Source organism: Bufo bufo, chromosome 9 (assembly GCF_905171765.1).
Source record: "Bufo bufo chromosome 9, aBufBuf1.1, whole genome shotgun sequence".
Taxonomy (NCBI): domain Eukaryota; kingdom Metazoa; phylum Chordata; class Amphibia; order Anura; family Bufonidae; genus Bufo; species Bufo bufo.
Genome location: NC_053397.1, coordinates 206,329,338 through 206,343,494, shown reverse-complemented (window position 1 = coordinate 206,343,494; position 14,157 = coordinate 206,329,338).

Here is a 14,157-nt window from a genome sequence, read left to right as displayed (position 1 = left end):
CTGTAGTCAAATGGGACATTCCACCATGGAGTGTCATTAGTACACATTATTGTGGGGAGAGGGTCACCTTTGGAGCAAAGAGCAAAGGGAACATGAGCGTAGACTCCTCGATGTGCAGTGCTTACAGGTTCTTGAGTACTATTTCCCATAGTGTCATATGTGAGTCTCTGTGGAGGCCTTATCTGTCTGGGTGGCCTTAGTTCAGAGGTGTTGACTGGGGAGCATGCTTCAACAGGTGGTGCATCATTGACACACTCACACTTTGTTTCTGCAGTAGTCACGTCCTCTATTTCTGGAGTAACCTGGGAGTCACCCACACTTGAATTGACAGCAAACAAAAGGTCATTGTCCATAGTAGGCAGGGGAAAACTCTCATTTTGTTGCTCATTCAGGGCCAAAGAACCCTCCAGACGAATGCCTGTTTTGGATTGGTCAACTTGACAAGGGACGAACTCTAGAGCATTAGCATTCAGATCGCTTTCAATGGGGTTGTACATACTATCATAGAAAAGTCCATCTATACCCCACTCACTATCACTGTCTTCTTCCCCATCAAGGGGGGTCACTGGTTCTTCAGCTGACGGAGTAGTCTCTCCTTTTCTCTGCAGTCTGCTGGACCGCCTTGAATTTGATTTTCCTTGTACACGTTTGGGTTCAGAATTTATTATCCTCACAGTTTCTGCTAGGGGCATCAGGTTGTTGCGATGCCAAGTCTTAATTGGTCCTTCCTTTCCTTCAGGGCGAACCTGGTAGACTGGAATGTTTGGTAGTTGGGAGCAGATTATGTAGCGATCAGAACCCCATCGATTTGCTAATTTGTGCTTGCCTTGCAGGCCCACATTCCTCAAAAGAACTCGGTCCCCTGGCTGAAGATCATGTGCTTTCACTTTCTTGTCATAGCGAGCCTTATTCTGTTGATGTCGCAGTCCTGAAGAGATTTCAGCCAACTCATACGCTTGCTTAAGACCTTTCTTGAGTCTCTCCACATAGCTAGTGTGAGAGTTCACCGGAGTGTCATCAGCAGAGACTCCAAATGTCAGATCGACAGGGAGACGAGCCTCTCGCCCAAACATTAAAAAGTAAGGCGAGAACCCTGTGGCATCATTTTTTGTACTGTTATAGGCATGCACCACTGTTGCCACATGTCTACTCCAATGACTCTTTTTTTCAATAGACAAAGTCCCCAGCATGTCAAGTAAAGTCCTGTTGAAGCGTTCAGGCTGGGCATCCCCTTGCGGATGATATGGGGTGGTGCGACTCTTCTGCACCCCCAAAAGTGTCAGTAGTTCTTTTACAAGTTTGCTCTCAAAATCACGCCCCTGGTCAGAATGAATTCTCTTTGGTAGACCATAATGGACAAAGAACTTTTCAACAAGCAGTTTAGCCACTGTGAGAGCTTTCTGATCACGAGCAGGGAATGCCTGAGCGTATCTGGTATAATGGTCTGTCACAACCAACACGTTGCTAATTCCCCCTTCGTCAGGTTCAATACTGAGAAAGTCTATGCATACAAGTTCTAATGGTCCTCCACTCTCTAACTGTCCCAAGGGAGCAGCTCTTGTGGGCAACGTCTTTCTTTGAATACAACACAAACAGGAACGGCAATAGTCTTCTATGTCTTGCTTCATACATGGCCAGTAAAATCTGTCTCTCACGAGCCCCAAAGTTCTGTCATAACCCAGATGGCCATGTTCATCATGTAACGCACAAAGTACTGTCTCCTTGTACTTCTGGGGGAGTAATAACTGCCATTTTTCACTATTGACGGTACTTGGGGCCCTCCTGTATACAAGTCCACTTCGTATTTGCAACCGGTCCCACTCTTTGACCAACAGCCTCGCCATTGGGTGGGCATCTGTACGAAGAATGTCAACTTGGTTCTTCTCTAAGGCTGCCACTGCTAGTTTTCCTAAAGGATCTTCCTTCTGATCTCTTCTGAGATCACTGTGGCTCAAAACTGGTAATGAAGAAGCCTGCAGAGTGACTGGATTGCAAAAGGATGAAGGTAGACTTTCGGCTGGTAGAACTAGGCTCTGGGCACAACACTCACTTCTCGACTGGACTGTTGAAAATTGGCACATAGCTCTCACTCCTGGTGCAGGTATTTCTACCCATTCATTATCAGGGTGTAAATCTTCATGAGGTCTACGGGATAGACCATCAGCATCTCCATTCTGTGTGCCCGGACGATACTTCAGACTGAAATTGTAGTTGGACAGAGCAGCCATCCATCTATGTCCAGTGGCATCCAACTTTGCAGTAGTCTGTATGTAAGTCAAAGGATTATTGTCTGTCTGAACTTCGAACTCAGCCCCATAAAGGTAGTCATGCAGTTTATCCACTACAGCCCATTTTAAGGCAAGAAATTCCAATTTGTGGGCTGGATAGTTCTTTTCTGTGGGGGATAGACTTCTGCTAATGAAAGCCACAGGCCTCAGCCCCTTGTCTTGCTCTTGATAGAGAACTCCTCCCAGACCTTCTCTGCTAGCATCTACATGGAGTGTATAGGGCTTAGTCGAGTCAGCATAGGCTAGCACTGGAGCATGAGTAAGACAATGTTTGAGCTCTTCAAATGCTTCATCACACTCAGAGGTCCAGCGGCCCTCAATACACTCTTTAGGCCCTCTTGATCCCCTCACTTTCTTCAACTTGAAACCTTCATCTGAGTCAGTGAGATCCACATTACTTTGAAGCAGTTGGTTTAGGGGTCGGGCTGTCTTGGCAAACCCTTGTACAAATCTTCTATAATAGCTACAGAACCCAAGAAAAGAGCGCAACTCTGTGATGGTTCGGGGCTTAGGCCAAGATGTCACTGCTTCAACTTTGCTGGGATCTGTTGCTATCCCCTCTGCAGACACCACGTGTCCGACATATGTCACTGATGGCTGGAAAAATTTGCATTTGTCTAAGGATAGTTTCAATCCTTCTTTTTCAATCCTATCCAACACTTTCCTTAGCCTTGCCTCATGCTCTTCTAAAGTTTTCCCGAAGACAATGATGTCATCCAGGTAGACAAGTACTTCAAGAAGATGCATATCTCCAACTGTTCTTTCCATGAGCCGCTGAAAAGTTGCTGGTGCGTTTGATAGGCCTTGGGGCATGTCATTGAACTCAAAGAACCCCAGAGGAGTGATGAATGCAGTCTTTTCTCTATCTGTAGGATCCATTGGAATTTGGTAGTATCCACTCCTCAGATCTAACACACTGAACCATTTGCTGCCCACCAAACAATTAAGTGCATCCTCTATCCGTGGGGTGGTGTATTGATCAGGGATGGTTCGCTGATTCAAAGTGCGGTAGTCAACGCACATGCGTATTGATCCATTTTTTTTTCTGACAACCACAATGGGGGAGGCATAAGGGCTTCTGGACTCCTGAATCACCCCAGCGGCTTTCAGTTCCATCAAGTGCTGTCGTAGGTCCTCCAAATCTCCCGGAGCAACTCTTCGTGAGCGTTCCCTGAAGGGCCGATCTTCCATCAGCCTGATGCTATGCATTGCACTCTTAGAACGACCTATGTCATATTCACCTGCAGAAAAAACAGTTCTTCTTTTGCTTTAGCATCTCTTTAATTCGAACCATCCATTCTGGTGGCAAGATACCACCTCCTAAGTCAACATCTTCCAGGTTCAGTTCATCTATATTGACGTTATCACTTGGAGGCAAAGGAGTGGCAGCATATACATTTCCCAGACGGACTTGAGAGCGAAGGATAATGGGAGTGCTCCCCTTGTTCTTCAACCCCACTGACAAGGTATCATGCGGGTGCTTCAATTTGTCAGCTGGCCAGACCTCTGGTATTAACTCCAGACCAGGTGGCAATTCTATTTCTGAGCCCATCTCCGTCATGAAGTGGGAGGTAGTTGCCTTTCCACACATCCTCACCTTTGCCCTTAGACAAGTTATTCTTCCTGGTTGAATGACATGTTCTCTTCCGGAAGGGGACCAAACATGCCCAATCTCTTCTTTTGGGTTGATCTTCTCCTTTTTCAAAGCATAGTACACTGGTTTTAAGAATGGGTGAAGTGAAAGACAATTCTCAGCCAACTGTGGTCTCAACAATCTCCGAATAAAATCTGTATTTGTCCCAACCAACATGGCAGCTTCTCCCTTCTCTTTAGGTCTTGGGCACACAACAGCTAGAGTGTTAACTTCTTCGCTGATCCCCACCACTGAGGTAGGGAACTCTAACTTGAGTGAGACGTAGCCATCATATGGGAACTTTGTGTCGCTCAGACCCCAAATCTCCAGATCTTCCAGTCTTTGAAGCGGCAAGTGTTTCAGTTGCTTCTGATAAAAGTCTCTGAATAAAATAGTAACCTGAGCCCCAGTGTCCAACAAAGCTTTGCTATAGATTCCTTCTATTTTAATTGGCACTAGAGGGGACGGCCCAATTAGACCAGCTGGCAGCTTCTCATTCCTTGTTCTTTCCACTGCCTTACAGTCGGCATGCTGATGAGCGGTAGATGGTAGTCCTAAAACTTTTGCTCTCTCCTTCAAAGAATCAGGCCGTGTTAGTCTTCTGTCATCTGAAATGTAAATGGGCGAAGAATTCGAGGCAGGGGTTCTTTCCTTCATGGTGTTATTTATGGAGCGCTTTAAACTTGGGCACACAGTTGGCTCCTTCACTGAGGCCCTCTGAAGTTTCCCTGCGTCGAGTTCGCCAAAAACATTTCATTTACTCTCCTTAGATTCTCAGGATTCGGACATCTCCGTCTCATGTGTCCTGTCTCTCCACATCGGTAACAGAATCCAACAAATGCTCTTGATCTGACTGCATTCAATTCTCTTCTGACTGCCATACCTGTGGATGCTGCCTCTGTTTGCTTCTCTTCTGCTAGTGTCTTGACTGTCTTCTGTAGCCCCTCTACTGTCTTGACAATCTGTGTTATTGCATCTGCTAATGTGGCCACTTGTGACTGTATCTGTGATGCTTCGGAACTAGAGGCGCTGTGAACCATTGCTCCTGTTTGTACCTGAGAGGAGCTCCTCTCTTCCAATACAGCTTCTTCCTCTCTGACAGCTTTCACCAACTGATGATACATTAAAGGTGTCTGGTTTGTTTGTGCCCGCATTTTTATCATGATGGGATCTAGAGGCAATGCACCCTGAAATATCTGCTGAACTCTTTTCTGATCTACTTGGTCTGAGTTTATCCCCTTCTTGAGCATTAGTTGATGAAGAATTCGATCCAACCGCCTAATATACTGGGACAATTTCTCCCCCTCCGTCTGATAGGTATGCGTGAACTTATATTGAAGCTCCTCCACTGTCTCAGTTCGCCCAAAAACATCTTGTAAAGCGTTCAAGTAGTCTCTAGCAGAGCAGGCCCTTTTGCTCAGTCTTAGATTTCTGATCACTTCTGCGGCCGCCCCTTTGAGACTTTCGGCAACTCGCTGTTTCTTAACAGCTTCCGACACATTCCATTCTTCTATTACTTGAAGCACTTGATCCAGCCAGGGTTCAAACTCCTCCTCCCCATTTGGTGTGGGCTGAGTCCCTGAGAAGAACTTTAACTTGCGGTATTCAGATGCCAAAGATTTCTGGCCCAGAGTCGCACATTTACTCATTACTTCGGTCAGTGCTTGTACTAACCCAGAGGTGGTGACCATGTCATTTGCATCTACTGACTTGTTTCCAGGCAAAAACTCTGGTCGAACCAATCTAGCTTTGAGTCCCTCTTTCCCAAATTCAAAGTCCTCAGGGAAATCTAACGCTGACACTGGTGTCTCCCACTCAAACAGAACATTGGTCCTCTCCTCTTCTGTGTCCCTATTTACTTTGATATCTCTAATTAAACAATGTTCTCCTGGGATAATCTTTTCCATCAAATCATAAAGCTGACGGCGGGACATTTCAGTACTGGGGACTATTAATGCAAGTGCTTTGTCTAAGTCCACTCTACAGGTCTGACACCACTCAGTGACTAACTTTGAATCCATTTTGTTGTCTTTACTGTGCTTAAAAAAAAAAAGGGAAACAGAGTTATGGTCTGAAATGGAATCCCGGACGAGCCCCCAAATGTAGCGCACCCGTGGGTGTACCTTAGAAGTGGAATAGTAGGTTCAGATCTCTCTTTGCTCTGGTGAACTCCCTTTTTCTTCCCCAATACTCAGACACAGTTTATATGAACAATGGGCCCGTTTATTTTCAACAATGTGACCCTAAACAAAATAATGGTAAGCAGTCAAACTTGCACAGAATATTACTAGTTATAAAATTACTGCAGTATTAAATGCAATGCGCGGTCAAACAGCTTCTTACACAAAAATCTCAATCAATTACACTTTTCTCCACAGGGTGTCTCTATAACAAGTTTCACTGCAAATGATGAGAGTAAAACAAATGTTAGATATTGACTCTAATCAAATGAAAATACAACAGCTGAGTATATTAAACCCTGTAGAAGGCTTCCAACGCTTAAATATACCCAAAGGAAACACAAATATAGTCCCAGCGTTAGCAGAAAAGAAAAAGGAAAATAGTTGGCAGCTGCATGCGTTGGGGCCCGTCTTCTCGGTTAAATATTTATAGCAATGGTGGACAGTGTAGCTCACTTGTGTAGGAAAATCCTTAACTGGTGTCCAAGTCCAGAACCTATGATTCCCTGCACTTTACTAAGCTATATGATTCAGAACGGGGTCCTTAGGCTCTAAGCATTTGCCTTGTGAAGATTTCAATATCAGCATGAGAAATATACATTAGGAGAGTCCACACAGTGTCTTCCAGACACACAGCTTATATCAATGCAGCTGGAGGTGAATGCAGGGTATTAGTTTGTGTTGATCTCACACTCTCCTGGATGCAATGTTCATAATACTTTAGTATGGTGTGCAGATCTGTTACCTCTGAGAGCAGAAAATGCCAGCAACTCACTACCATTTAGTCTTTCTCCTTCCAAGAAACAATCCACTCTCTCTCTGGTCCCAGTGCAGTATACAGCTTGATCTTCTGTCTGGCCAGACAATCCAGTAACTCTCTCTTGAACTGCATCCACAGCATCCTTTTCCAACCTTCCTCACACATCCAACAAAACCCTCCCCCTCAGGAACTGTCCTCTCCAAACTTGGTTCCTAGTGTGACACAGCAATCTTTTCTAAGTACACCCCTAGTGGGCATAACTGTGCACTGCAACTAATGAGGGAAAGAAAAGAAAAGGTTTAGCATTAAACATCATCATTGCACAAAAAGCTATGGGGTGTTACACATGTAACACCAAACTAGAAATACAAACACCCTGAACATAACCCACTCCATACAAATAGAGACAGAAAGGGAAGGAGACACCGGGATAACATTGCTGGAGACATCGATGTCCCACTAGGAGGCCCTCACACTGGAAGATGGAACAACCAGACAAGGAGCATAACTCCAGCACACACCAAGGCTGGAGTACAACTGACCCCTGACCTTAAGCCACAGGTATAAGAAGCACCTAGTGACCACACCCAGCAAGGTAGTTAACCCTTACTGCACCAGACAGGGGAAGGCTACAACTTAAAGAGGACCTTTCACTTGTATACAAACTAAAAACCATCTATATTAGCCTGGCTATGAGCTGTGCGCTGCGATTGGCCAGCGCTGCAGCAAGGGACACGCCTCATACAAAAAATCAGTCAGAGGGAGCGCAGACACAGGAGCCTATACCGGGCGAACGGAGCGGCGCCCAGACATACTAGTAAGTGCAGGGGGACCCCTGGGCGCCGTTCTGCCCACTGATATAGATGGTTTTTAGTTTGTATACACTGCGTGCAGAATTATTAGGCAAATGAGTATTTTGACCACATCATCCTCTTTATGCATGTTGTCTTACTCCAAGCTGTATAGGCTCGAAAGCCTACTACCAATTAAGCATATTAGGTGATGTGCATCTCTGTAATGAGAAGGGGTGTGGTCTAATGACATCAACACCCTATATCAGGTGTGCATAATTATTAGGCAACTTCCTTTCCTTTGGCAAAATGGGTCAAAAGAAGGACTTGACAGGCTCATAAAAGTCAAAAATAGTGAGATATCTTGCAGAGGGATGCAGCACTCTTAAAATTGCAAAGCTTCTGAAGCGTGATCATCGAACAATCAAGCGTTTCATTCAAAATAGTCAACAGGGTCGCAAGAAGCGTGTGGAAAAACCAAGGCACAAAATAACTGCCCATGAACTGAGAAAAGTCAAGCGTGCAGCTGCCAAGATGCCACTTGCCACCAGTTTGGCCATATTTCAGAGCTGCAACATCACTGGAGTGCCCAAAAGCACCAGGTGTGCAATACTCAGAGACATGGCCAAGGTAAGAAAGGCTGAAAGACGACCACCACTGAACAAGACACACAAGCTGAAACGTCAAGACTGGGCCAAGAAATATCTCAAGACTGATTTTTCTAAGGTTTTATGGACTGATGAAATGAGAGTGAGTCTTGATGGGCCAGATGGATGGGCCCGTGGCTGGATTGGTAAAGGGCAGAGAGCTCCAGTCCGACTCAGACGCCAGCAAGGTGGAGGTGGAGTACTGGTTTGGGCTGGTATCATCAAAGATGAGCTTGTGGGGCCTTTTCGGGTTGAGGATGGAGTCAAGCTCAACTCCCAGTCCTACTGCCAGTTTCTGGAAGACACCTTCTTCAAGCAGTGGTACAGGAAGAAGTCTGCATCCTTCAAGAAAAACATGATTTTCATGCAGGACAATGCTCCATCACACGCGTCCAAGTACTCCACAGCGTGGCTGGCAAGAAAGGGTATAAAAGAAGAAAATCTAATGACATGACCTCCTTGTTCACCTGATCTGAACCCCATTGAGAACCTGTGGTCCATCATCAAATGTGAGATTTACAAGGAGGGAAAACAGTACACCTCTCTGAACAGTGTCTGGGAGGCTGTGGTTGCTGCTGCACGCAATGTTGATGGTGAACAGATCAAAACACTGACAGAATCCATGGATGGCAGGCTTTTGAGTGTCCTTGCAAAGAAAGGTGGCTATATTGGTCACTGATTTGTTTTTGTTTTGTTTTTGAATGTCAGAAATGTATATTTGTGAATGTTGAGATGTTATATTGGTTTCACTGGTAAAAATAAATAATTGAAATGGGTATATATTTGTTTTTTGTTAAGTTGCCTAATAATTATGCACAGTAATAGTCACCTGCACACACAGATATCCCCCTAAAATAGCTAAAACTAAAAACAAACTAAAAACTACTTCCAAAAATATTCAGCTTTGATATTAATGAGTTTTTTGGGTTCATTGAGAACATGGTTGTTGTTCAATAATAAAATTAATCCTCAAAAATACAACTTGCCTAATAATTCTGCACTCCCTGTACAAGTGAAAGGTCCTCTTTAAAGGGGAAGTGCACACACCAGCCACAATGTTGCCCCCCGGCAACAGCATGTGTGGCAACCACCATGACACTGCCACCACATGCCATAACAGCAACACGTTGCCACCGGCAGCAGCAAGCATGGCACCAGTGTCACGGCGCACACAGCAAAGGCCGTGACAGGATGATTGTGCAATGCCTCCTTTACGTTGATGTGCCAGTTATCACCACTTATAAACCGAGAGGGACAGAATCCTTGAACTGAAAGACCTTGGTTTATCACTCCGATAAACCACTCGGCCCTAGGCCTAGATGTCAGCACTTTTCAACGTTGCGTGTCCCGGTGGTCACAAAAACAAACTGGAATGACAGCAATAGGTGCACAGAGGAGAACGTCTGCATAGACGGATCGTCTGATTAGAAGAAGGGCACGTAGCGATCCATACTGTAGAGAAAGTGAAAATGAACCCTAGGGCGGTAAAATGTCTTCACAAACCATCAAAAGGCGTTTGCACGACATTGGGCTATAAGCCATACATCCAGCTACAGGTGTTCCCTTGACCTCACGCCACTGCTCTCAAAGGCTATCATGATGTAAAGCAAGACGGCAATGGTGGCTGGAATGCAGGTCTTTCCTCTTCAGCGATGAGTCCTGCTTTTGTCTCGGACACAATGATAGCCATAGATTGGTCTGGAGACCACATGGGTCACACTATGAAGAGGACTTCACAAGGGAATGTCGCACCAGTCTACTCCCCAGATTATGGTGTGGGGAGGCATAATGTACGGGAGCCGGACCCCTCTAGTCTTTATTTCATGTACTCTAAGAGCTCAGCGGCTAATTCTCCAAAGTGCCCCAGGTACTGTTTTTCAACAGAAAAACACCAGGCTCCATGTTCCTTGTGCTACTGTGAGCAGCCTGCATGGCCTAAACCTGGTACCATATCTTACAGTGTCTCCGGACTTGTCTCCTATCGAGCACGTCATTCAAACGTCATTGGTCAGCAGTTTGAAAGGGAGCTGCCCATGGTTGCCACCCGGTCGGTATCTCACCGGCAAGGCCGGTAATTTAGTGGCCCTGACAGTGTCGGTAATTTATTAATTGCCGGTATTTTCCTACAAGGACTGCTACTAATGAGCACTTCCAGCCCTCATTAGTGCAGCCTTTACCCCCCCTTGTGTTAATTTGTTTTAAAAAGCACTCACCTCCTCCATTTGCTCGCCCTGCTCAGTGGAAGTTCAGGACAGGACCTGTGAGACGTCATCACGCTGGAGCGCCGGTCCTGTCCTGTGCACATCCAGTCAGCAGTGAGCGTCCACCACAGTGCGAGTAAATGGAGGTGAGTGCTTTTTTTTTTTGGCAGAAGCAGAAAAGGGAACATTATTCTTACAGGGGGCACTAATGGGGCATTATTCTTCTTGGGGGGCAATAATGGGGGCATTACTCTTACTGGGGGGCACTAATGGGGGCATTAATGCTGGGGTGCAGTAATGAGGGCATTACTATTACTGGGGGCACTAATGGGGGCATTAATATTGGTGGGGGCACTAATGGGTACAGTATAAATTTTGGGGGCCCTAATGGGGGCATTACTAATTTTGGGCGGCACTAATGGGGACATTAATATTATTGGGAGCCATATTATGACAGCGACTTAACACCCAGTGTTAAGCCATGCCCCCACAGCCACACCCCCTTTAGGATGTGGCTTAACTTGGCCGGTATTTTTTTGGGGAAAGGTGGCAACCCTAGAGCTGCCAGGAGCGGATCTTGATGATTTGCTCAAGTGCATTCAGCGTGGAAGAACATTCCTCAGACAACCATTAATAACTCCACTGATAGCATGCTAAGAAGTGCACTCATACTCGGTACTGAATATTTTTTTACATTTTTTATAATTTGCATATAATTGACAAGTCTATCCATCTACTTTTCCTTCTCGGGGTTACAATTCCCATTTTATAGAGTATATATATAGTGCCAATGTGACTACCGCCACCTAGTGGCAATTTTAGGTAGTTGCACTGTGCTTGGTCTCAGTTCCTGCTAGTGTTTAAAAAATCATATATAGTCTAGTACATGACAATCTCTTTCTAACAAAGCTAGAACCAGCCCTGTACCTCACATGGATCCAGAGATTTCCCCATTCATTGCTCCAATTTTTCTGCTACATTTATTTCTAGCTGGCAGCTTAGGGGGCTTATCATTTCTCAGTGGGCATGTCCTCTGGCCTGCATCTAGTGGCAGTTTAAGGATGGAACTGAGCATGTGCCTCCATCTCCTGACGGAGTTTACTGACTATAAAATGAACGCCTCCTCGCAGACCGCACCGACTATAAAATGAATGCCTCCTGACGGATTGCACTGACTATAAAATGAACGCAACCTGATGGACCGCACTGACTATAAAATGATCGGCTCCTGATGGACCACACTGACTATAAAATGAATGTCTCCTGATGGAACGCACTCACAATTAAATGAACGCATCCTGGCGGACCGCACTGACTATAAAATGATCGGCTCCTGATAGACCGCACTGACTATAAAGGAAATGCCTCCTGAAGAACCGCACTGACTATAAAATGATCTCCTCCTGATGGACCGCACTGACTATAAAATGATCGGCTCCTGATGGACCGCACGGACTATAAAATGAATGCCTCCTGATGGATTGCATTGACTATAAAATGAACGCCTCCTGACTGACCGCACGGACTATAAAATGAACACATCCTGGCAGACCGCACTGACTATAAAATGAACGCAACCTGACGGACCGCACTGACTATAAAATGATCGGCTCCTGATGGACCACATTGACTATAAAATGATTGCCTCCTGATCGACCGCATTGACAGAATATTACCTCATAAGAAAATGCTGCATACTGCGCTATTTTGTCCCGTATTTTTTATGGAATCTGCAATGGAAGGTTTTAAAAGATCCTCCGGTACCGGTGTCGGAGAAACCTAACATGGACTTCTGTGCATGTAACCATCCCCCTATAAGTCACAGCATACCTGCTCTATTATGGTCACATATGGGGGTCTTTTTTTCCAGATGAGTAGTGAGAAGACGATTAGTCGCCATATAATTCTCCCTGCTCCTAATTAGCCCATTTTCTTGCCATATCACAGATGTTTACCAGCGTCTGGATTATAACTTCAGATTAGTTGCGCCAAACACACAGACGTCAGAACAGTCTCCATGTCACACTATCCTCCTTGTCTATACTGGATCTTTAGTGTAAAACCTGCGGAGCGCTCCTCTAGCAATACCCGATACATGCCGAGGTAATAGCGACTATTGCTAGAGAGGAAGATATCATTGATGGAGAAGGTTCCCGTCAGAACAGCTATTTCTCTATCACAATAAATCATCGTCTTCTGTTAGTTTTACAGAAAAATCCAGTATGACAAACCAGGGCAAACTGGGCTCCTGTATAGGGCCACATGGTCCAGAGGCAGCACTGGAATAGGTAGAGAGGAAGGATTTTTCCTGGTTCTGTGGTTATTTGCTTCTCCATAAGAGCTCATTCATTATACCTGTTCACACGTGAGGCTAAGGCTCCATTCACACGTCCGCAAAATGGGTCCACATCCGTTCCGCAATTTTGCGGACCCATTCATTCTCTATGGGGACGGAATGGATGCGGACAGCACATTTGCGGTGCGCGGCCCCGATTTTGGGTCCGCAGCTCCGCAAAAAGATAGAGCATGTCCTATTCTTGTCCGCAGCTTGCGGACAAGAATAGGCATTTCTACCGGGGTGCCGGGCTGGTGTGTTGCGGACCCGCAATTTGCGGGTCCGCAACACACCACGGACGTGTGAATGCAGCCTTAGGCTACATGCACACGACCGTATGTGTTTTGCGGTCTGCAAAAAAAAACGGTTGACGTTCCGTATGGCATCCGTTTTTTTTTGCGGATCCATTGTAATAATGCCTATCCTTGTCCGCAAACTAGAAAAAAATAGGACATGCACTATTTTTTTTGCGGAGCAACGGAACGGACATACTGATGCGGACAGCACACGGTGTGCTGTCCGCGTTTTTTGCGGACCCATTGAAAGGAATGGGTCCGCATCCTATCCGCAAAAAAAATGGAACGGACACGGAAACAAAATACGGTCGTGTGCATGAGGCCTAATCCAGCATTTTATATGAACCGCCTTCTTGATAGCCATTTTGCAGGGGTTTTTTTACTCCATTTTTTCCCCCCATTTACATAGACATATGAGGGCTTATTTTTGCAGGACAAGTTCTACTTTGTAATGACACCATTTAATATTGCATACGATTTAGTGGAAAGCTGTGGGGGAAAAAACAATGGGGTGGAACTGGAAAAAAAAATCCCTCAATTCTGCCATAGTTCTATGGGTTTCATCTTTACGGCGTTCTCTATGTGGTAAAACTGATGTTCCTTTTATTCTTGTATTCAGCATAATTACAGCGACACCACATTTATATAGTTTTTATTGCCCTTTAATACTTTTTTAACAATTAAAGATTTGAAAAACCCAGATTTTTTCTTTACTTATTCTGACGCCTATAACTTTTTTTTATAGACTCAGGAGCAGTGATGGCAAGTTCGCCCCGCGAACACGTGCGAGCTGCCATCTTAACTGACAAGTCCGGCAATGCACAGGTATATCCTTACCGAGAACAGCCGCCAGGGGCCTTCATCGGGCTGTTCTCGGAACTGTCTGCACCCGGAGACCGCATTTCATTTCAGACTGGCTCGCGGCACAGGTAAGGACTTACCTGCGCATCGCCGAACTTGTCAGTTAAGATGACAGCTCGCATGTGTTCGCGGGCGAACTGGCCATCACTGCTCAGGAGGGCTGTG